General features: G+C 39.0%; 1 protein-coding gene across 1 annotated transcript in view; it reads right to left on the bottom strand.

Annotated features, from left to right (window-relative positions):
• Positions 1-26,265, bottom strand: part of COL25A1 (collagen, type XXV, alpha 1) — a 307,286-nt gene that overhangs the window by 159,131 nt on the left and 121,890 nt on the right. The gene's annotated exons all lie outside the window — the stretch shown is intronic.

Below are 26,265 nucleotides of genomic sequence, written 5' to 3' on the forward strand. Positions count from 1 at the left end.
GCTACTGTTTTCCCTCTTCTAAGGTATAACAAGATATAGGTAATCTTTCCTCTAAAATAAAATCCAACAAAGACAAAAGCCAGACAACAAAGGTGTTGCTGGTTGGTTCAGAAGGTCTCTGAACCAAATTTCTTTCCATTTCATAAGCCTGACGTTCTCCTTGGCCTTGCCTAAAATGACCTAGGCATGTTTTCTATTGAGCCTCAGCTCCCCCAGTTTTGAAATATGGATAAGAAAATGAATGCATGGGGTTGGTTAGGACCTTTAATGTACTATCTACTGCCTTCCAGTCTGTTCAATAAATGCTTTTTTTCACTGATATTCACAAAGTATAAGCCCCTCTTCCCTCCTCCTCCCAAGCCACAAACTTTCTAGCACCACAGTACAAATACTATACATTTAGTAGGCAGGCTATTACAATTTCATCTGTAAAGCACTTGAGATCTGTGGAAGAAAATGCCCAGTTACTGTTAGTAGCACCATTGCTATCAGTGCCACTGGTACATTGTCCATCTTAAATAATACTGAGTTAATGTTCCAGGGTACAGTAATGTAACTTTCACCACTCAACACACAAAAAAGTAATGTAAGGTAAAAATATATACCTTGGATATATGCAAGAAATGCTGTCACAATAAATTCGTAATAAGTAGTTGCCTCATTTGTCAGACTGTCATGCATAGCAAAAACTTCTGAATTCCTCTGAAGAGTTTTGCTATAGATGTTACAGTTATTAAGTCATTTATTTCTTCTTCATAAGCTTAACTGGGAAGTGTGCATCCAAAAGTTTTTATGTTAAAATATGCAAGTGTATGCAATATATGTAAATACTTGAGGAAGAACAGCTTAAAGTGGTGAAGCTATTTGAAAACAGGTTATTACTTCTGCTTGAGGAAGCAGATTGAATATAGAAAACAGTTTGCTAGCACTAGTAAAATTGCAGGTGCTTGCTACCATGGAGCTTTTGGAAGTCTTCATGTATTTATAATCTCTGGTTAATACAGATTTTTCACAGCAGGGCCAGCAGGGGATTAATGAAATTACCTTCCAAAGTCTTCTAAATTGCTTAAACAATTCTAAGATTTTGTTCAATGCTGTCTTGCAGTTCTCCCAGACAGTGAATCTATCACTTGGAAAATCGAGATTTACTGAATTATCAATGTCACCCAAGTCATTTGCCCAGCATGCAATGTAAAATCTTGATCATTGAATTTTTCATACATCTGAGAGAGCTGAAAACTTCAGTCATGACTAGGAAAGCATCTTAGCCCCACTAAGAAATTTTGCACCGTATGGACAGAACAGGGTAGAAAATACTAGACTGGAGTCCAAAGTGCTCATTCATTATAGTAAAGGTGGAAGTTTTTTTCTGTTCCTTCCTCTTCCTGCAATCTAAACAGTCCTCAGCCTCCTGCATGCAGCACCAACTCCTGATACTCAGGACCAGTCCCAGTTTTCTGAACTACCTCATTCTTGCTTGCTACTCAGTGTAGAAGCATCTTCCAGATATTTCTTTGGTTTCCATGAAACCTTAAGAGTATTTGTATATATCTAGACATATAATAATGGCAGTTTGCAGAGCGCACTTTCACAAAGAATGAAAATGCTAGCTGATCTTTCAAAATATCTCAATACTTTTTCCTTGTCATGAGATTCTCAACACCTTCCAGAGCAGTAAAGTGCAAGGCATCACTCCTTTTGTCATAATTAACTTTCCAAGCTCAGGATGCTGTCACATATAAAAATTATCAAAAAAAAAAAAATCAGATTGAGAGTTGCAATCTTTTTAACCCATGTTCACATTCTGTACAACATCACAAGTAACTGTCAATTTGCCTTCTTAATTGCCATACCATATGCTGAAAACTTCCGTCAGTTAATACCTGCCTGAAGAATGGGGATTTTTGATGAAAGGACATAATATGTAGTGTTGGGATTAGTAGTTTTTACTATTTTTTTAAATAAAGTAATGAAACTCTGACAAGCACACAACTATTATTTTGTCACCTTTGCATCAACACAGTAAGAAATTGTTCTAAGGACTATACCAAAAGTCTTAAACGAGTTTAAACTGCTGTCTCAGGCAACACACAAACTAAGTTTCAAAGCCTAAAGAGAAGGTGAATAAAAATGGTACTTAATTCAAAATCCTGCTGTATATGTGAATATTCTGAAACTTTTCAGTATCTCTAATATCTTTGCACTAATTTGCTATTTTCCTCCTATCAGAAGTCACTCATTTTGGTTTCTCATGAGATCTTAGGCTCTCAGGATCACATCATCACCACGTGAACTATAAAAATACAGAAACTAAAACTTGAATCACTCAGTATTTACAGTTGCTATACTTTGTACATTAAGATAGTTTATTTACTATCTGTTTTTAGAGTAGCCATCTACTGTAAAATCTTGGTTGAGTAACATTAGAAGGATCTAATCTACTTTCTATTTTCCAATGTGGATTGACTCTACTTCCTCTAATATCCAAACTATTACATTAAGGAAGAGAAGAAATGTTCTGTATTCACAAATCATAATGAGCTGACTCTGAAACATTTATTTAATAGGGTTATTATGTATGAGAATAATATTACATTACTATGTTTATTACTGGTTCTGGCAGTGCAAGGTCAACATATATGCATCTATAATCTTCATACTATTAACGCACTATTCCAGGTTTCAAACCTGCAAATACTTATCTCCTCCTGGTATTGTGAGTACTTCTGCAAATTAAAATGTACAGTTTCTACTCTATCACAGCAGCCAATACGGCAGTCTCTAGTAAGAGTTTTAAGACCAGCCTCACAATGACGGGATTAAGAAATATACTCATATACTGGTATTTAATGGATCTAAACAAAAACCTCAAAGCTAACTAAACAAAAAAGCAGTCTGTGCAGGATCATGGGTTTTCTTTTTTCACAATGAGAATCTCTTTAAAGACATTTTTCCGTTATTTCAAGGTCAAGACTTACTTCTCAAAACTCACTACTGCTAATAAGAGGAATCATTTACCAAGCACTGCAAGATCTTTAAAAGGCCACATATAAACATCACGTACTCCAGAGCAATAGTTTGTATCAGCCCAGATAGCTATGCTATGTTTTCACATCAGTGACTTAACATTATCGCTACAGGAGGCCTAAATGTTTTCTTAATAGTAAGCTATCTTCTTTAGGAGTTCATGCCAATTCTACAATAGCCACGTGCATACTTGCAGACTGGGATTTTATTCCTGTCTAAAGCAATGAACTCTAAAGACATCTGCAGCTGGGCATAATGCCCACGCTGGTACAATTACAATGCTATGTCAGCTTCTCATTGTTTAAGGTGATGGATTTCATATCTGGGCACGTTATCTTGCTGGAGTCAATGGTATTTTTTTCTTGGAAGCAGGCTGGAATGCCATAGGACTGTGCCAATTTCAAAGCACTGTAATGTGTTTCTACAGCCTTTTTCGCAGGTAACATTATATAGCAATTTCTATTGTGTACACTGCCAGCACTTTATCCTGAACAGGTGCTCAACAAACTTTCAGACTGTTACAGTGCAATGTACTTGAGAAAATCAAGATATGAACAGCCAAGCCTCTCAACAAAACAGCAACAGTAGCATGCAAGTAGACTGGCACGTTAAGTTTCACAGGCCCCTCAATAGGTTCCCGCTTCAGTTATTAGATCAAGGATCACATGTTACACTGATGAGGGCAAAAGAACTTTAAACTTTGAAACAATAGACAAAATTCATTCTCAGCAATAGTTTCCAGTTGTATTCACAACTGAAGAGAAGCCTTTTGGCTTCCAAATAACATCTTGTTACTCAGCCACCACAGAGTGCAGTGTGATCCAAGATGTTTTCCCAAGGCTTACTCTTGTTAATTCAACACTAACATACAATACCTTTGGTAGCATGAATAAAGTATAACTTCCCATTTACATATTTGAATAAGGTTTGTAATACTCCATACAACAGACAAAACAACTGTGAATATTAAGTATTTCATTGAAATGTACAGCATCTTGTCTGGTTCACAAAATGGGAAAAGCAACCAATACAGAGCTCTCTAGAAATCAGTGCTGGATAAAGAGGGGGAAAAAAAACCAAAACAACCAAACAATCTACCCTGTGCCTCCCACCTCCACGCACCTCAACCAAAAAGCTACTGTTTAAATATGACTCACTATGGGACAATTATATTGAGACCATACCAGATGTACGTTATACATTAGCTACTGTACATGCCAATTTGCAATGATGAAGATAGGAACACCAATTCTTGTAGAAAAAAAGGAGGTGCAGCCATAACAACAACAACAAAAAATCAACCAAAATTACTTTATATAAATAACTTTTTCAAAATAAATATACAGGTTTTCACAAATATAACTAACTACAAACAGCTTTGAAACAGTTATTCCAAATGTAAGCACATAAGAAGGTGCCAATATTTTGAAAAGCCATAAAGGAATAACTTCCTACTACAGACCCTGCTCACAGGGATGCACTGTCAGGCATTAAAATCACCTGGAAGAGGCTCACAATGAGACAAGAGGCTGCTTCCTCTGCCTTTGCAAAGGCCTGCAGAGTGCAGCACCAACAAGCCCTAAAAATTGGTAAGTGGGCTACCTTCACGAAGTCTTCATTGTGGACCATCAGTGAAGCGTGCTGTTAGGACACACTGAGGCCAGAATACCCTGGAAGGAGACGTTTCCAGATTCATAACTCATTTGTGCTATGTGATTCTGGGCAGCTCGTAAAACCTCTCCGGGCCTCAGTGTCTTTCTGAATGAAATAGGTACAACCACCCCAAGTGCTGAGTGATGCTGATAAACGTGATGCGTGCAAAGCAGCTTGAGATCATTGATCAACATACTGTAAAAGAGCAAACTATGACTAGTTCTTCATCATCTGCTGCTCCATGCTTGGGAATCCAGTTATAGCAAAACACACTGTACAGAAAATCACAGTGTCTTCATGGACCTTTTAAGGAGCTAGTTAAAAGTCCCACCAGAATTTCTCAGGCACCTACAGAGCATTATCCCAGTGCCACAAACAGATTCAGCGACAGGTCCAGTGGCACAGCATGTTGCATTGTGCTGGTCAGCAGGGGTCGAGGCAAGAAAAGGGTTATCAGACAGTGAGTAATGGAACACCTGCTGTCACCTATAGTCCTCTCTGAATCCATGCTATACAGTTTCATCACTGACAGCATCAGAGTGTGAGTAATGCTGCAGGCCAAACATGGACCTGTCTGTCAACCTCCTGGTGTTCGGACAAAATGTCCTGAGAAGCTGATGTAGTAGCGACATTCAAGAAATGCTGGATCCCAGCCACTCAGCAATGGCATTAGTGATTCACACTGTGGGTATTATTCTTAAATTCTATGAAACCTTTCATTGTACGAGAGTCACAAATAGAGTCAATATGGCTCCTCAGGACTACTCAAAGCCTTCCTCGCTCTTAAAGCTTTCCAGCACTGAAAAGAATTTGAACTGATACCTCTAAATTGAAGCATGAGGGCAGACAAAAGTGCTGCAAAGCATCCAGACATGCTGTCTAACTAATGCCGGCCTGACCCACTGCCACACGCTGACCCAGTGCACTACTCCGTATCCACCTCCCAAGCTATCGTTTGCACAGGTGCAGGACAGGACTCCAGACTAAATGGAAACAACATAAGTGCTGCTCATTTGTCATGCACAGGATGTGTGGTTAAGACCTAGAGGCCCTCTTCTGTACTTTGCCTCCTCAGCATCTCAAAGGGAGGAAAGGGAAACATTTATACACGCCTACAGACAAGGATTACAGGAGCTGGATTCCGAGCCCCACTAAAATCAATAGGGTTGAATTTTCTCCTTTCCCTTAATACATCACTGTACAGAAGAAAAAAATTTCTAGTCGTGACTCTGAAAGTTTCCCTCAATCTGAATCAGCAGTTCTGGGTCTTTCTAAAGTCATCGTTATTCTAGGAAAGCTCCCGCCAATTTTAAAGATATACTTTCTTGCATATGATCTGCAGGATTTCTGGTACCTACTGCAGCAGTACATGCTGCAAAAAGGTCAAAGAACTCTACACCTATTTCCTAAATCATCATAGGTCTCAAAACCCTAAGGATCAGTAGAAATATGTACAAATGCATCTTTATCATAGAATCATATGGTACCATATTTATACTGGAATTATATGTTTATATTGGGTTAGGAAAAGGATATGCATACTGTGGCATTCAGATCATTATTATACGCTTAGAACTAATGAAGCCTCTGCCTATGAGCAAGAAGTTCCCTGAGAAACTGACATTATAGGCTGGCAGTCCAGTGGTAGTCAGCTCTGAAGGATGATATTTTGCTCTCTAGAAAGGATTTCAGACAAGAGGCACTGAATCAATAGCTACTGCCTTCTCTGATGTTCTGTAGGTTCTTCAGCCAATTTAGAGTTGCTGCCTACCTAAAAAGGACAAACTTAAAATCATTTAAAACCCCTCCAAATTTAACCAAGTCACTGCAAAACACAAAACCAGCTTTCAGTGCTAGCCACAAAGTAGAAGAATATCTTTTTAGGCAGCCTTTCACCTTTCCAGAACTCAGTCACTGGGGAAATACTATATTTCAGGCAAAGACATTTGAGAAGAAAAAAAGCTTCTACAAAATGCCTCTGAAAATCCAATTTCTAATCACTCAATTACTTGAGCTCTGTGGCTCCCTTTCATGTGAGGACAGAGAGGTTGGCATGGAGGGGATGGGGAGATCAGACCCACAGATGGGCAGTGCAGAGTACTCCATTTATTACCACATTCATAACTACAGGGCTCCTGTATCACCAAATAAGTGGCCGCAAACAACACCTTACTGTGGGGCTGCTGTTAGCCTGTCTGGTTAATATTCTGCCCAGAATTCTCATTTTCAAAATACATAACACCAGGTTTAACTTACCCAAGGCACTGCCTAGATAAATGAGACTTGACTAAATCTGCCCAGCTCAAACTGACTAGATTAATCCAGCATGTGCTGGATAACAAAGGTAACATTTCTTGTAACACATACAGGCAGGAGGCCAGAGGGTGATAGAAACCACAGCAGCAACCACTAATTAGCCTCAAGGAAGGAGGAAGTCAGAGAGATTGGCCTGGGGCTATATGACTATGCCAATGATCTAATGTACAGAGCAATAAATAGTTAAGACAATAGTCCCAGGGCAGGCAGAGAGGCCAGGGGGAGAAATGCTATATGTGGTTGTCGGATACCTTGTAGAAGCTGCAGCCTAATGAGAACAACTGCTAGCTGTAGTAGCCGAGCTGTCATCCACACACCTTGCACGTCACCTGGTTGAGCGACTATCCCATTCCCTTGCCACTGGATAGGTCCGAACTGTAGGACTGAAGCTCTGATTTGTGTGCAATATGTGCATGTTTGTAAAACAGGAAGCGCTATTGTATCTGGCTTGCCAAATAAATACATTTTAGATTATATGTCAACATGGGGTGTGGTTCTCTCCCAGTGGCCACTTCACCCGATCTCCCATGACTACTTCAGAGTGTCAGTAGCAACTAACTATAGTAATATGAAGAGTCACAACTGCTTCAGAAAAGTTCTTGGAAGAATTACGATACCAGGAGAAAAAAAGGAAGGGGGGAAAAAAAAAAAAAAAGTATTTCAATGACCTCATAAAAAAACAAGCAGGTGAAGTTTGCAATGTAATGCACAAATGTCACGTTCTCTTTTGGAAAGGTTAAAACCAAAAAATCTTAAAAGAAAATCCAAAGCCCTGTGCCTCACATCTGAAAACATGCCAGGCGTTGGCTCTTACAAAAAAAAATTACCTTTAAATGACAGAAATCACTTGTGGAGAAAGTAAAAATGTTTTTAAACTAAATGATTTCTCTTGAACAAGGAAGTCTTTTTGCATTTATATAAAGCAACCATTCTAGACAGTCAAGGAAAAAGACATAGGAGTGTTGTCAAGCTTTTTCCAAGGTTTAGCCATTTGATAAAGCCTTTGATAATTTATTCATGAATGTTTAATCTGGGGCTTTAATCTTCAAACGGCTTCCTAACTAACAGATTTGCTTTATTTCCCTTCCATATTCTGCCCCCATGTAATTACTTTTTAGTTTTACAAGTGATTTTCTGTATTGATTAGCCCAGCAAGGAACGCGTCCATCATCCAAACTTAACTATGCTTATCGGAAATTAGTGAAAACTAGTGGTGAAAAAAACTCACTCTTGTTGTTTACTTAGACTAAATTAAAAGGTACATTTCTGGCTTATGAAGCAATCACTAAAATATAGGCCTTTCAACTACTGAAATGTAAATGAACACTTTCCTTCATCTCTAGTTTGCTGCAAGTGTTACTGTAACGGTAATTTATTCATAAGTGTTACGAAGAAATACTTTCCTTGTTATTTTCGTTTCAAATGCTAACACTTCAGTTTGAATACAGAAGAATATGCTAGATCGAAATTACACATGAAAGTTTATTTTCTCAACGAACATCATCTGAGCTTATAAAAATAACAGCACTCTAATCAGTGATTATTTTGGGTTGAGTATGAGGTACTGAGTGACGAAGGCAGAAGGACACAGACGGACAGAGAACAGGACTTCCCGAGCCCATGAAAAACAATGTTTGTGGCAGTGTTTGTTGAAGAATCATTTATAAGGATAAAAAAACATATTAGCCAAAAAACTGAGTGTAAACACCTTCTATAACTGCACTGATCAGCATGTAGACTCATTTCCTCATTCCTTAATATTGTGAAAAAGGAAAAAAAAAAATCAGTCAGTCGCAGTGTATGTTTATAGGAGGCTTAGAAAGACATGAAGAGCTTTGAAAAGCAGCTACTGTTGCTTCTGAGGTCAACAAATTATTTTAGGTTCAACTATGTCAACTTTTCACAGCCTAAGTATAATGTGTAGCAGAGTACTCCATTCACCTTTTGTAAAAAATGGCAATTCTTTAGCTAAGACAGTCATTTAACCAATTTCTTTAGAAATTAATGCAGTTGAATTAGTTACAATCTGAAACGGGCTGACGCATTTCAACACTTATCTTGAATAGACTGCCGCTGGGCTTGCATGTGCAAGTGGAGTAAAAGATTTTCCAAGGACAACGCTCTGCTGTCGAGTATCTTAGATCAGAAATAAGCCTCAAATCTGAACACTTGCTAACAGAATTACGGAAAGCTAATGAACCCCCAATGGTATTGAAAGCCATAGTATTTATTTAGGTGCCCAAATATAGACTGAAGAACCTAATGTCTGGGATTATTACTTACTGAAATAGACCCCTTCACCTGGATGTCAACAGCATATAAAGAGGAAATTTGGATATCAGTTACATCCCTGTACTTCAAAAACACCTCTTGTTTGTCAGTCTCTGTAAAAATCAGGAGTCAAATGTGAAGAAAAGATTAGGTACACATCCGGAATATTGTAGAGACATATGTAAATTTGGCAAACTACTTGATAAGAAGGTGGCTTATTCTAGGATAAAAACACAAAAACCAAAACTGCCATACCTAGATATTTTTAAAAAACACAGAACAAAGTACTGCATTTTATGAAAACAGATTTTTTTCATTTTATGATGCAAATCTCCTTTTACATATTACTGTATCCTCACTTCTAAAGAATATTTTTTAGTGATAAGACAATCCAGCTATCCAAATTGTTTTCAGATATTTTCATGTTATGAATAACGTTCCATTAGGAAATTTTCAGTGCAGAGTCCTATAGTCTGGACCTCAATTCTTTTCCCATTCCAGACAAAAAGCAAATGTGGTGATTAAAAGCTCTTAATACTAATGGTATCTATATATTCTGATTTTCCCTGAGGGTAGGGGGTTTACAGAATTTTCTGGAATTAAAGGTTTTGATGACTGCATGGAATAAGGTGAATTATACTTCATTATAGTTCAACACAAACACCTACAGAGAGGTGAACTTGGTTATCTAGGACAACTAGTTAAATTTTTAAAACCAGGATTGGACCTTCCCAATTTAGGTGGTAAACTGCCACTGTATTCCCTTCATCATATCATCACAGCTCACTCTTTCTTTCACTAGTTAAAAAACCCTATTTGGATGTCATCCCATCACTTGACTAATTTCTACTTCCACTATATCATAACAGAAAACTTTTTACAGACACACCTGGCACATCTCCTAGAAACAAATGATATGAAATATGCAAAAAATATCAGCCTGCTCAATGGACAAAAGGAAAGCCACAAGATACTGAGGTACTAGCACAAAACTTAGTCTTCACATGAAGCACAAGAAAATAGCACATGGTGGCTTTATGATAAAAACCTCCCTATTAACGTGGGAGGTATATCCTCGACAACTCTTGCCACATTAGTCACTGGCTGTGTTACAGTTGAGGAGGGGTCTACAAACCCCAGGTAGAACTTTTTGAGCTTTGGCAACCATAACTATATGAATCTTTCTATATCTGCACCCAATGCCAGCCACTATCATATGTACAGCATGGACAGAGACCACTGCACAAAAGGTACTTCCATTGCAAATGTGAATGTGTAGGGACCTCATAAAGGACCTAATCTTGTTTGCTTTGGGGAAATTAAACGACACTTACTCGGCCACCTTTGAGGCTTCCTCACTTTGAAAGTTTTCCCTTTCAACACTATGCTACAGCTGACAGTCCCCAGAAGGGGAGAAGCTTTCAGAAATGGTTCCACAGTCAGCAACGGATCCACCAAACAGCGGTTCCCTGGTGATACAGGCTATGCCCTCCTGAGAAACAAATTTCCACACTCTTCAGATTTTTCTATTTATTACAAACATTTCTCTAGTACTAACAAGATTTCCCTATGTGATTAAAAAAAAAAAAAAAAAAAAGCTGACAAAGTGCACTGCTACCAGAACAGGGAACCATTAATTCAGACAAAAGGTGCTTAGAACAGGCAATTTTACTCTTTCCCAAGCACACTGTAGTCATTACAGAGATAATTTGTATTAAAAAAGAGTCATTCTCTAAAGACATGTCAGAGATGACTAATACTGAAAAATGCAAAATAATTGAAATCAGCATTGTATTACAGTCTAATTCAAAAACTGCGTAACACACAACTTTCCATTTGTTACTCAGAAGTATCTCCTCAGAAGTATGACCAAGGCCAGATTAGCCTTTTTTTTTCCCCCAGATAAAACTGAAGTGCCACCCAGCTCTTTGCTGGTGAGTGACATCCATCCTTCCTGATGCTGACAGTCCCACAGATCACTACCAGTCAACCCAACTAGCAAATGTGATCTTGTTTTTATACAACTTGAAGATGACTCAGCAGACAGCCTACCTGCAACCTCCCAGCTAAAGAGCCAAACCAAATCTTTGATGAGGTGCTGTCAAGCATCTGTACACCAGCATATTAACAAGCCTCCCCAGCACGGAGTGGGCAAAACTCGGGAAGTGTCGTTACTGGGAAAAAGAAGGTAATCCAATTTGTGGAACGTGATGGCTCAGTCTGTACTTGGATGGGGTTGTCCTTTGTGAATAATACATGAACATTTCTTTTTATGAAAAGGAAATTATTTCCACTAAATTCTGCAAACAAATTCATTATGAATCAAAAGTGTTTTTAATGAATGTGGGGAGAGCGCAGATTGCACTCTTACACAGAATGTCCTGTGAGGGCTAAGAAAGCCTGTGAAGTTATTCTTTGAATGTGTTTGTATGTGGAAATAACCTGGCACCTAGCCCACAAAACAAACAGATACCTTGAAGTCTCACAGTACAGCTATTTTGGGAACCACAATGAGTTCTAGAAGCTTCACAATAACGTAAGAAATTTCTCCAGGGACACTGCTTTATATTGCATTTAACAGGAACTGATTCTGGCCTCAGTAAAAATCTTTTCTCTCTCCTTTTCCTCTGTAAGGAATGATGTACTCAAAGTGATACAGCAGCAAAGGATAAAAAAAAAAACAACAACACATGCACAATAAGAAAAACTTGGGAAGAAGGCAATGCATGCTAAGCAATAAAATGCACTCTGTATTTCTCTGTATTTCAGGTCACTTTTTAGTCCAAGAACAGCAGACCTTCCTAGCTGTTCTATGACAGCATCCAGTTGTAGCCATGCATATGTTCTTAACTTGGAGACTTACTATGGCATCAGGCTCATTTCTCCATGAAACCCAGTTCAACTTTAGCGCTGTATATGTCAGATTCTCCAAGGTGCCAATTATGATGCTGGAAATAGATTCACCATTTCTTGGAAGCAACGTTACAGAGAAACACCAAGTAATTAAAAATAATTTAAAAATTTAAATATTTGCATTTTAATACTCAATTCTTAGAATCTCTGTAGCAGGCTTTTTGACCTACTAGCTAAAGAAGAGTTTCAATAAAAAGGCTAAGGAGCATATACATATTTTATGCATTGAAATATCTGTATCTAACACTATTCTGACAGAACAAAGCTGCACAGTCAAAAAGTCTGGTAGCACCAAAATGTTATCCTCTTTCATCCTACAGCATAAGAATACATTACAGATGAATTAAAAAAAAAAAAAAAAATCTTTTCTTGCATTTGTTCATCATCTGTTTATCTTTTAAATACTGTGAGATATAAATATCATTCGCTCAAGGACAACAGAAGAAAAGATAAGTTATTTCTCACCTTAAAGAAAAATTGACAGAGCTTTGGATATAGCCTGACTTGTATCTCACTGATTCTGGCAAGTTCCTTTTTGAACCTGCATTTCATTCTTTTATTTTTATTTCATAGACTATTTATGTTTGCAGCTTAATTTCCTCCATAATGACATTTTAGGCATTCATAACAAACCTCATGAATGTGGCTGGAAGCAAGTACTCATCTCTCCAAGTAGTTTTAGGAGAAAAAGTTTCAGGGTAGCTCCGCAGGCTGGATGTCCCACTGTTTTCTAATCCTCTTGCTATTACTTGACTCCATTTTCTAGAAAACTCTGCCCTTCATTTATTTTGTGTCAACACTGTGATTGCTATTACTTTTCTTCTCCTTTATCAACTGCAGGCTTCTAGTTATCTCCTAGCATAGCTGAAGTCAGGTATTGAGCTGAAAACGTTATTAGGTTGCATTGCTGGAAGAAAAGAAGGCACGACAGCATGTCTAGAGTCAGAGTACTGTAGCTGTAGAAAGAGAAAAATTTTCAGAACAAATTAAGCTCTGTGTAAAGGCAGTCTGCAGCATCCAATAATACCATACTCCAATAAAGGATAGATGTTTGCGACATTAGTCTGCACTGAGTAATATGAATTAAAAGCTTTTCTGGTTTTGCAAGCAATTATCCAAAGGTTATAAAAAGTCCAGCTCCAATTCTCCTTTTATTTATACTTCATAGTAAGATTCATATATCATGTTCTCAGATTTTATTACGTTACCTGTCAAGAAGTAAAGAAACAGCTATTTCAACCAAACTGTTCAGTTAACAAGCTCGAGTCTGTATGTTCAGCAACTGTTTGCTCAATGCATGAAAACTGTAGCTTGCCATACACAGAGGCACCCCATAAGTCATATTCACAACTCTTTTGAATAGTTCATTGTAGTTACTGCAGGTTCAGTTATGTAACAAGCTAACACAGCTATCCCCATCCCCCCCTTACAAGTATATATTCTTCTTGTACTGGTAACTATTTAATACATAAATATAAACCAATCAGGTTACATAAGTGACAGACAATACCATACCTCATTTAGGGATCTTTAGAAAAAAGAGGTTCCTATTGAGATTGCACCAACTTGGAATCATAGAATCACTTAGGTTGGAAAAGACCTTTAAGATCATCTAGCCCAACTGTAAACCTAACACTGCCAAGTCCACCACTAAACCATGGCCCTAAGCACCACATCTACATGTCTTTTAAATACCTCCAGGGATGGTGACTCAACCACTTCCCTGGGCAGCCTGTTCCAATGCCTGACAATCCTCTCAGTAAAGAAATTTTTCCTAATATCCAATCTAAACCTCCCCTGGCACAACTTGACACCTTTTCCTCTGGTCCTATCACTAGTTACTTGATAGAAGATACCAGTACCCACCTCACTACAACCTCCTTTCAGGTAGTTGTAGAGAGCGATAAGGACTCCCCTCAGCCTCCTTTTCTCCAGGCTAAACAACCCCAGTTCCCTCAGCCACTCTTCATAAGACTTGTGCTCCAGATCCTTCACCAGCTTCATTCCAGCACCTCAATGTCTTTCCTGTAGTGGGAGGCCCAAAACTGAACACAGTATTCAAGGTGCAGCCTCACCAGTGCTGAGTACAGGGGAACGATCACTTCCCCAGTCCTGCTGGCCACACTACTTCTGATACAAGCCAGGATGCTGTTGGCCTTCTTGGCCACCTGGGCACACTGCTGGCTCATACTCAGCCAGCTGTCAACCAGCACACCCAGGTCCTTTTCTGCTAGGCAGCTTTCCAGATGCTCTTCCCCAAGCCTGTAGCATTGCATGGGGTTGTTGTGACCCAAGTGCAGGACCCAGCACTGAGCTTTGTCAAATCTCATACAATGGGCTTCAGCCCATCGATCCAGCCTGTCCAGATCCCTCTGTAGAAACTTCCTACCCTCAAGCAGATCAAGACTCCCACCCAACTTGGTGTCATTTGCAAACTTACTGAGGGTGCACTCGATCCCCTCGTCCAGGTCATTGATAAAGAGATTAAACAGAACTGGCCCCAGTACCAAGCCCTAGGGAACACAACTTGTGACTGACCACCAACTGGATTTAACTCCATTCACCACAACTCTTTGGGCCAGCCATCCAGCCAGTTTTTTACCCAGCAAAGAGTAGCTCATCCAAGCCACGAGCAGCCAGTTCCTCCAGGAGAATGCCGTGGGAAACGGTGTCAAAGGCTTTGCTAAAGTCCAGGTAAACAACACCCACAGCCTTTCCCTCATTCATGAAAAGCAGTTTACCCAAGGCTGGACCACTTATGTTCAGTATGCTGCATTTCCATGATCTTTACATGGCATGCTAATAGCAATTGATTGCCTTGTTTCTAAATTATTTTAGCAGTATGATTTTACAGTTTTCCTTTTACATGTATGGGAATGCTTCTTCATTTCTTACTACTTGCAGGAGAGTTTATCTTAATCCATATATGTACCTAGTGCATGATGTAAGGTTCACAGTTTGGTTAGCAGGTTGCCAGAGTTCAATTAAATAATTTACATCACACAGCATTAACGCATGGGCTTTGGCAATACATCTCATGCCATCTGTTTGAAAAGTTTTGAGAACTCAGAGATTAGTCAGACAGAAATATTAATTCTTACTTGGAATGCATATTGTGATACTTCATCTGCCAGTAAGCCACAAGGGAAAGCAAGCTTTGAAGTATTAATTCACTTCACAAAAAAAATTAATTTGGTGGATCATCTATAGGGCCAGATGAACAAACTAGACAAAACCAAGAACTAACTTAAAACTGCCAAGAGACCTTTTACAGTTCAAGCCCTTTGGGGGAAGAGATAAAAAATAAATGCTACTCAGCTTGGTTTATATTTGCCATATGTAGAGAATCAGGTAAAATGGTGAAAAATCTGATAATATTTTAATTCTAGGCTCTGCAGATTTTGTCTATTCATAACTTGGAAAGAATTTCTGAACTAACTTTATTTTAGTTTAAGGCTCATGAAAAAACTCAATTTGCATCAAGTATACAAAAATAACAAAGCTACTCCCACAAAATAATCTCTAGAAAGAAAAATCTTGTAAGTATTACTTTCTTTAAGGTTAATAATACTAAAATCCTTTGACCAGTTAAGAACAGAGCCTGTGCTCAAGGTAAACACCAAGTGAAACAGAGGGGTTTGACCATGACAAAACACTGAGCAGCCGAAGATGGAAACGTGGGACTCAGCACTGTTCACGTAGCTAAAGCCTGAGAAAGGGCATCCAGCACCCTAATGGTGGATGAGTCTCTGCTGAAAGAAGCTAAAGTATTGTCTAAGAAGAGGAAATCAACTCATGCCCAATAAGAGCTCAACACCTAGAAGGAAAATATAAAAAATTGTGTCAAATTTTGATGACAAAAAGGTTAGAGTGGCTGATGGGTAAATACAATGGACATAGGGGTTGTTGTGTGGTAATGGAAGAGGCCAAGGTGCAAACAACGTTCACACTTCTCTTCAGAAGTCTCTCAGCTGGTTTGTTTCCTGAGGACAAGCATTTGTTTGTCAGATCTAATGACTTCAATCAGAAATTCTCTCATTTTACTTTAAACAACATGTAGGAAAAATAACTTCTTGATGAGTTATGGTGTTACCTCCTTTCTAGGCATTCTTAGGCTTTATATAAAATATTCATTACTATTCATATTATTGAAAGTTCTGCACAAGAATTCACCACAACAGCATCAATATGTCACAGCAGGGAGATATTTCTAATCACTGGGCTGCTGCTGGCATGTGAACTTCCTAAATCGATATTATGTTATCCTAAGTAAATAAGAAATGCCATTCTTAAAGCAGTAAATGAAATTCATTTGAAACAATGAGGAAACAACATCCACAGAGGGACAGATGGTCTATTGATTTTTCCAAAGATCTCCTCTATGCAGTCCTACTACATCACTCTACGGCAGAGTGTACGCAAAGGTGTTCATTGCTTCGGACAGTAATTTATAGTCTTTCATCAAAATCACGTGCTTCCTGAAAAACTTCCTGGACTTACAGTGTGCTGCTTGTATTTAAACAGATGCACTGCTGCTACATTGCTTAAAGTTGACACTTGCTTTGCAAGACAAAAGCAGTCGAGTATGTCTGTCTGTTCACAGAGAAAGGGTACTTGGTAGATGAAGTAGAACATGATGGTTTAACACAAGGGAAGACCATAGGAGTAAAAGGGGCATTTGGATGCCCACAGTTTTAAGAGACTTAGCTGCTGAAATGTATTAGCTTTTGCCAGCGCGGTACTCTCAAAATACATTGTCGAAGCCCACGTATCCAAAGGTAATAACTTAGAAGACATGGGTAACCACCTGCTGTGCTCTAAGCTAGTGAAATGTTTTCTAATGTGCAAGAAAGTATGCTTGAATCTAATTTAATTACCTTGGGCATGCCAGAAGAGGTATCCCTTTCCATTTCTCTTTCTTTCAGAATAATAATTAAGCATTTTTTAGTATGAGACTAGCTTTGATCCCAAATTTACACCAGCCGTCATCACCATCACTTGAAAGCACTCCTGTTGTTTCCACTTCTTTGTTTAACAAACTTGGAACACAGACTAATCTCACTCAGATCACTTCACCTGTTTGTAAGAAACTTAATACGTACAGGGAGGGAGAGACAGAGATAAAGTTAAATGATGCATCAAGCTCCTTATGCCAACAAGTTTTTTCATGGAAATCACTATCTGGCAAATGAACAAGTCAGATTACTGAACAACGTGCCGCCCCCAGTATTTTGTCTACAGGGTATTATGTAACAGCTGCTCTACTGATAATACTTTCCCCTTCTGGGGGAAGGTAGGTAGGCAGTAGAAAGCAGTTTCACTTTTAGCTCAAAGAATCTTATTCCCTGATTGGGAAAGGTAAACCTAACAGAAAAAGAGATTACCAACTTATTGGGTAGACAATGTTGATCTCATTCTGAAACTTCAGTGTAGGCATGAGGTGTCCAAATTCAATATTTTGATGTCTAGAGAGAGGGATGCAATATTTCAGTGCTGTATAAATAAGCATTAAATAATGGAAGAAGAACAAGCTTGTCACACAAAGCTAGTGTATTACAATCATTTCATGAAGGCAGTCATGCTAGTCTTCAGTAAAGATAATACTCTAGCCACGTTTCAGTACCATGCTTATATATTACATTGTATGTATAGATGTATATGAAACTGGCGAAAGTATGAAGCACAGCAGGAGTGGTTTTGGAAGCAAAACCAGTGCTCAACCAACTCCATTCATCTCTGTGAAGGAGAAATATATTTTTTCCCTCAATTCAAAATTTTGCTGAATTTTAAGCTGTGTTTTATTCCACATTTTAACAGGGGCTTTAAGAAAACACACAGCTCCATTGATCCACTTGGCTTGCCTATCACAGAGTACTCAGACTCCTATGTCAGAAAAGGCATATAGTCTAATGATCAAAGCCAAGCAACTGGGAATCAAGCCACCTGGCTTATTTTACAGGCGAAAAAAAAAAAATCTAAAATGGATTAATTAAGGATAGGTTGGGACTGTTCCTTGCTCAGGTGCTTACCAGAATAGGAGCTCACAAAGTCTTTGCAGTTCTGCAGCAACACTAATAACTCAGGACAATCTCAGCCTCTGCCTTCTCCCAAGGTCAAGCCTGTGTACGGCTGATAATTTGTACTTAAACCATTACACGGGTAAGAGGGAGGATGAGGAAAGAAGCACCCCCGGAGGGTGGCTAACTTGTCTTTGGCTCTGAGAGAAGCAGAAGTGCTAACAGAGACCTACACCTTCCTTTGGAGTGGCACTTGCCTGCCTGCTATTAGGTGTGATGCTCTCCTGCGCACGCAGCACCACAGCGCACTTGTGTCTAGACCTTTGCCTCCCGAAGGCCTGTACTTTACATTTTCAGCCTTCACAAAATGCTCTAAGTTCCTTGCATGTGCACATTAGTCTTATGACTAGGAATAATAAGCACATGGTGTAGGTTTAGATGAAGATACAGGTGCAAACCCTCCAAAAACCATATCACTCGTCAGGTGCAAGGCTTCTACAGCAGATAAGAGAGTCAGAGATTGTTCAGATGCATGCTGTGGTAAAATCTGGCCCATTCCATGGATTCTGATCCATCAACATGGGAAATAAAACAACCTAATGAAAAACAACCCGTGAACAAATCAGATACTGAAAAGTCATAACTGCTTCTAGAAACCTCGTTAGAACAGAACACAAATTTCTAGAGTTTGCCAACTTCAACCTCATTTGCCATATCACAGGATAAAAGTCCGCAAGGATAATCTGGTGTTTGTTCATCCATGGAAACATGTGAACCCGTACAGCACTGCCGCTGAGATTCACAAGGTCTTCGCATTTTGGAGGGACTACAGTTGACCCGCGTCCAACCTTTCTGCTGGGCAGAGCCACGCAGCACCGCCAGCAGCCAGGGGCTGCCGTGCCTGCGCCTGCCTCGGCAGCTGCCTCGCGAGTGCACCCTCCAAAACCGCGCTGCGGCAGACCCGAGCCCTGCTCGCTGAGCGGGCACGGCAGCGGCCGGCTGCTCTTGCCCTCCACCCGCTCGCTCCTACAGACTCGCCTTCCCGCAGGCACCTCAGGCTCACGCTGTCGTGGGTTGAGAAGTGAACCGACCGGACCTTCTCCCAGCTGCCACCTCCTCCAGGGGAAAGAGAGGGAATCTGGCCCTCCTATTGCCTATTATCAGATCATGTTTCTTTCAGCATCCCCAGAGGTGATGCCACCGTGGGCTGGATAAATGATCTCAGCAGGCTACAGGCAGTCTATAAGCGCCTGCAATAAACGAGTTATTTCATTGGGACGGTTGGAGTGCTTCATCATGATGGAAAGGCAACAATGGCTTAAAAAGCTGATACCTTCAGATCCATTGTGAACAGCATCCAAACAATTAACAGAGCTTTTCTGAACTCCTTTTCCAAGCAGCCACATAATTAGTGTCTCCTCCTAGGGACATTTTTCGGCCCAAATCCTCTCTGCTTTTGTCAGCAAACACCAAAGACTATTCCTCATTCTGTCATCACATGAGACTACATCTTTTATTGCTGCCTTAGCACCAACAAAAGAAATATTAAACATATTCTAATACCTAACTTACTTTCTCCCTCTAGTTACAATTAGATGCTTCAGCTCACAAAGCAGTGAGATGCTGGCTTTTTTTCCACTACCACCAAGGTCTATTTTCAGATCTCACACCATCACCCTTGAATTGTAGGAAGTTATTGCTATCTCTCATTCTTGATCTAAACCAGATGGAAGTGGAATTCCAGATTTTGACTTGTGTAAGTGAAGAATAATTTAAAATAATAAAGCTCAAGGGCCAGATTACACGCAAGGAAAGCAACTGTGGGAAGCCCTTGGAGGGCATGAGATACAAGGGAGGAACAGACAGGAGAAGAGGCCAGATACAGTAGTCCACAAGAACACAAAGTTTTCTTTACTCTGTTTCCAAACAATTATACAGTGAGATCTTTTAGTATATGCTTATACTTAAGCACAAAGATAAACTTCCTGATTTTACAATGCATACTAAGTGTATTTATTTGTACTAAGGCTTTTATTTCACACTTTTCATTGTAAAAGCACAGTCAGACAAGTATACAATCACCTACTGTGGGGCAACTTCATTTGTGAGCAAAGGCTCAGACTGCAAATACTGCAATTGAAGAGGAGCTTCTGGTAGAAAACAAAATAAAACTGGAGACATCTGAACCATAATGAACTGTTCAGATTTTAATTACCCTTGTGCTAGTTCAAAAGAGCATTGTTTTTCTACAATTTTTATCTGTGAACCACAGTACAAAATGTTTAAATTTCATCTGCTGTATAGTTACAACACTTGACATGAAGAAGCTTTTCCTCTAAGCTACTACTAAATCAATTCTTTGTTTCTGCAGTGAGCACAGGACTGTGAGGCCCTGATTCCAAACTAAGTCCCCTACAATTTTATTGAAAGTTAAGGTAGGAAACATACAGCACCATGGAAAGATAGTCCCTAAGCAGGAAAGGGGAATATTTCATTTTGTCCCACTTCTACCACACCACATTTATAAGAATGTACATTTAGGACATAAGTCTTGGAAGATGTCAGACAGGAGTAAATTACTTTTATAGAATAATTTATTTTTAATTATATTCAACAGAGTAGGGATAGAACAAAATAACTTTATATGTAAAGATGTCAAACAAAGATATGGAATATGTAAATGGGTAAACTTAGAAATGGACCAAAATAACAGAGTCCGGAAGTACAGCTTTTTAAAATGTTCCCCTACTGTCGTCTTGAGTAATAAATTAATCACCGTATTTAGCATTCTTGTTAGCCATCCATACAGCACAATCTTCCCCATACCACTCAGACTAATGTGTAAAGGTACTCTATTTGTGAAGAGCAATTTCTTTCAGTCACTGAAGGACAATAACCGTAGCCTCAATTAACTTGCCAGTTTTGAAACTCATATTTCAACTGGGAATCAGCCTAATATCACAGTTCATGACATCCTAACAGACCTCGAAAATGTCAACTAGTAGTGAAATGTTCTCTACTCTCTTGTCCATAGCAATACAGTTGTTACCAAACCAACAACATTACAATACCCATATTTTAACTTCATTCCCCTACCACCAGGCTGGAGATGGATATTTCAGAACACAAATATTAAAAAAAAAAAGTAAAAAACTCAGAAACATTAGGAATAAAAGGCCACTTGACCCTGAGTATCTCCTTACTTTAGGATGGTGTTAATGCAACCATCCTGTTTCTCACAACATGCCTCAATACTGCCTTTCTCTAGAAAGAAATCTAGGTGCCTCTTGAATTCATTTATGCTTTTAGCTTCAAAATAGCTTGCCCATGATTTATTCCATATGTTTATCATCCTCTCATGAAACACCCTATAGCCGGAACAGAAATGGACAAAAGTTTCCCCATCAAGCTGACATCTGGTTGTCTCTTTTTACTCCTCCTGCGCCTTCTCTGCATACATGTTAGGCTGACTGAGCTACTGATGGGGTTTTCGTTTCTCTCCCCAGTGAGAAATTCATAACCAGCAGCTCTCTGTGTCTCACCTTATTAAAAAAACTATGCTGAAGTTGCACGAATTTTTTTTAAATAAATGACATGAAGCCTATCCCTTTTATACTATTAAAATACGTATTATTTCATTCAACAAATGCTTTAGAAGCACTATTATCCAAGACCAATAAAGACCAATACTACAATCTCAGAGGCTCAAGTCTCACTTACACTGAAAGAGAGTGTAAACAGGGCACATCCTGGCCCTTGCAATAAAGTTTACCAGACATGTAGTTTCACATGACTCTTCTTTATACACCAGTACAAGGAAATTAATTCAAAATAATCCATTCAATGTTAGTAGCATTAAACTCTACCCCAAGAAAAAGGAGTTCAGTCTTGAATTTACCCCAGTACCTTGGCATTCAGAAGAATCATAGAAGTTGTACATTAATATCTTGCCCACTCTACCTGTAAGGTGTTCTATGAGTGACAATGTGCTCTTCCACTCAGAGAAATGCTAGAGCTGGATCCACAGAGAAAATCCACAGTTTCTCAAAGAGCCATTCTTTCATTGCATGTTCTGATATAAGCTAATTTGGCTACCTTATTTTCACTGAAACCTCAAACGAAATCCAGATAATAGAAAACTGATGGAGAACAGTAGAATTCCATGCTGGAACTTGGCTGCCCATTTTGTGACACTGCAGAACATTGACCTTCCATGGCAGAGCCATCAGTGTGCATAGACTCCTGAAAACCAAGGACTACTCTCTATGAATAGCTATTACACCAGAAGAGTATCTGGCCACTCAGAACAGATGTAATATAAATTCCTTATATTTGCAGCACATCCCATCCATACAGAAGCTCTTATGACTACAAGGAAACAGAAATCCTAAATTAAACCAAAACTTGACTTCTTTATTTTGCACACACTTCAGAGCAGAAATAGAAGGAACCCACCGTATTATTTAATCACTGTAACACTGTCTCATAGCGTAGTTAACTCCATGGTAGAAGTTAACCTCCCACTTGACCTAGAGTATCACAGACTAAATTACACTGGACAGACGAAGAGAACTTGGACTTAAGAAATTATTTAATCTTAGGCCTTTGAAAAAGAAAAGGAAAAGAAAAACAAAAGGGGAAAAAATCAATTGGGTATATCTGCTTAAAGGAAAACTGCATCACCAGTGAGTTTATTGAGGGAGAAGGAATGAAATGTTCCTGTGGCTGATGACTGAGAAACAATATCCCTTCTATTTTGCCACAATACCTGACATTTTCTTTAAACACAACCCATTAAATACTGTTCTGAAAAATCCTTCAGTCACTGAAAGGGTTTCTAAGGAGCTCAGAGCACTGGAATTTCAAACCCCATAGGAGAATTTGGTTAGAAAGACAGATGTGGTCATATTCATGAAAGCTTGTTTTCCATATTCTTAATCACCTCCAGACATTGTAGAAGTCATATTGTGCAAGAAAGGTATAGTAACATATGCCTTGTTTGCTGCCTACAGTGTATGTTACATTCCAAGTAAGGATTAAGTGTCTGTTTGGGAACCAAACACAAGCCTCATGCTTTATCAATAGCTAGACAGTCCTAAGATTGATAACATTACCGAGCATACTTGAGAATTAATTGGTTTTCTTATGCGGAGTGAAAAAATTAATTATGTAATTTAGAAACCACAAATTCTGTTTTACAGACTTTTGACTAGATTACCCATTAAAAAAAAAATATCTGAATCTAGGATCAGTATCAATAGAAGTCCACCTCAAAGGTAATAAAAGTCAGGAATTAATTCCTGTTACAATCTTCACATGAAGCACACAAAAAAAGCTTCTCTTTCTGATGTTCAAACTCTGTTAATGAAGAGCTTAAAAAACAAAAAACGAGCAAAGCCCTCCGCCAAGCAGTTTTCCTAAAAAATTTTGTTAGCACATAGCATACATAATACTTAATCCTTGCCTTTCTCTGATACTTTGAGACAATTGTTACCAACTGAATGAACACATGGATAAAGCTTGCTGTCAAAAAAAACAAATGAAGTCTGAGACTTACTGATGTTTTTTTATGGGGAAAGGAATGATTAGCAGGTGAAGTCAAGTAGATACTGCCTCATTAAGCTGTCACACTGCATTTCATTATTGTCTTCCAGTTATAATGAGATAAGAACAATAAATGTTTACTAAATTGCCACCAAAAAAAGAAAAGAAAATGCTCAAAATGTTTCCATTAGCCAATGAAAATTCCTTCCCATGACACAGGGCAAAAAAAAAGCAAAACCGATCTGCATGTCTGTCCTTGCTTATTTTTTGAAGAACATAAATAAAGCATGATCACAAAAACCACGCCACACTTGCATGGTACAGCTGTTGACAGCTTAAGTCAACAAAAAGAAACAACAAATGTTGATTATATCAACAAGTTGCTTCCCTACAAAATAAAGACAACCATCAGAGAAATACTGATTTGTTTCAAAAAACAAATTGACAATTGGCAATGTATTTTTTTCCAATTTTCCCTATTCACAAAAATAGCCACAGCTCAGCCCTTCTGATTGGAATGCTAGTCAAGTCTGTTTCTGCAAAATTTTGTCAGTACCTTTCAGCACCCACATAATATTTCTAAGGAAAAAGCATGATAAATACACTGTTACTGCTTCACAAGGCAGTATCTTTAATGAAAAGAGATTTTCAACTTGTATTCATAATCCTCTTCCTTTCTTATGTCATTCCATTAACCAAGAAATGATAGCTCAGTCACTGAAACTGCCAGCAAAAGTAGGCTGAAGCAAGCATTCAAGTTTTTGCAACTTTTTGATACTGAACTCTTGATTTGTTTTCCCACAGTATTGTTCCATAAACCCTTTCTTTCATTTTACACCTCATAATGAATTCAGATATCTTTTCTGTTATGGGTTGTTTGGTTTGGTTGTGGTGGAAAATTCTGTATAGCTTTGATTTATACTCCATTCCACATACAAATTTGAGGGAACAGGTCGTTCCAGATGCAGTACATGACAGTTTTCTGCTGTTTTCCAGATGGGTGTTATCTTTAAGATTTCAGTTTCTTTTTACTTTTTCCTGTATATTACAGTGCCTAGGCACTGAAAGGTTCATGTATCCAGTTAAAGACTAACTGGAACTTCAAATTATAGGTTGAAAGAGATTAATTTAAAAATAAGATTTTAAAGAGGCTAAATTGACGTAGATTAAGCAAATGCAGTGAATATGCCATGAACGCAATTTTAAAAGATGCATGGAATATTCCTCTGGCAAGAACAGATCTCTCAAACCACAGATATCTTTTATTCCACTCCTTACTTACATTCATACCTGATAATTGAGGACTGTCGTTCAACACCAGTCTTTTGTCAGACGTGCTACTTCAATATCTGAAGTTGTCACAGTGCTGGGTATGACTGTTAACTATACCTTCAAAGCTAATATAAGGAACAAACTGCAGGTTCCCAATTATTTTCCACCAGTTTTGTCACAAGTTAAATTGCAGGGAAGTACCTGTACACTCATTGCCTTCCACCCACACCAAAAAGCCCTGGAAGGCATGCACTAACAGAACTTTTTTCCGCATTTCTTGGTCTTAATCTCCCATTGCCTTTTACTTCCCTGTACTTTTCCCAAATATAATTCCTCTAACCCTTCTCCTCAGGGAGGAAGGGTGGTTTAGTGATTACTGTAATTTCTTTTTACACTGTTTATCCTCTGCAAAGTCGATGTAGTGAACAAGAGTCTACAGCTGCGATCATCTGTCATCTGGGTTCTGGAAATAATCAGCCTGTTGCCTCAAAAGCTAGAAGTTACATTATACAAATTATTTGACACTGTGCAAGTCTGAATGATTGCAGCAAAGCATAGACCTTCAGACAAAATTGCCATTGAGTGGTGATGTGCTGACAATGTTTTTCTTTAAACAAGGTGTTAATTTCACAGATGTTTTCCATGGTCAGGATAAAGAGAAGCAAGTCAGCTAGAGAGTGGATCCCCATGAGGCTCCAAGGACAGGCTGGCCTCAACTGCTGTCTGTTGACAGTTGCTGATCTAAGGACTTTGTCAGAGGAGGTCATTCCCAGGTAAACGCTTCAAAGGGTTGGAGAAAGGAAAAAGCCAGACTAAGAAGCCCCCTCCCATTACAGCTCATTAAACTCTGGATTGGGTCTAGACAACTTGGCAAGCAGTGGGCAAAAAGCGGGAAGCAAGAAAAATGAGACTTGTCTTCAGCAAAGCATGGATTGTACCACTCCTCTTCTTCTTGTGGACAGCAAAAGCTACCAGCACAGGACAGGGACTTCAGAGAAACCCTCCTACCACCTGCGAAGGTAGCCCCAGGAAGGAGGGCTCTGCTGCCACTGTCACTGCCACGCTAGCCTGGCAGCCAGCAGAAGGGCAGGTATCCTGCTCGCTCCCAGCAGACCTGTCCAACAGAGGAGAGCTCAGCTTGATGCCTAGGGACAGCCCAGAAAGCTTTCCCTGTTACTCTTTCAGCACTCAAGCCACCCTGTTCATCACCATCCCATCTCTTTCACCAGGAAAGACTAAGTGTTATAGAGAG

The sequence above is a fragment of the Haliaeetus leucocephalus genome, unplaced genomic scaffold (assembly GCF_000737465.1).
Source record: "Haliaeetus leucocephalus isolate CR32 unplaced genomic scaffold, Haliaeetus_leucocephalus-4.0 Scaffold140, whole genome shotgun sequence".
Lineage (NCBI taxonomy): Eukaryota > Metazoa > Chordata > Aves > Accipitriformes > Accipitridae > Haliaeetus > Haliaeetus leucocephalus.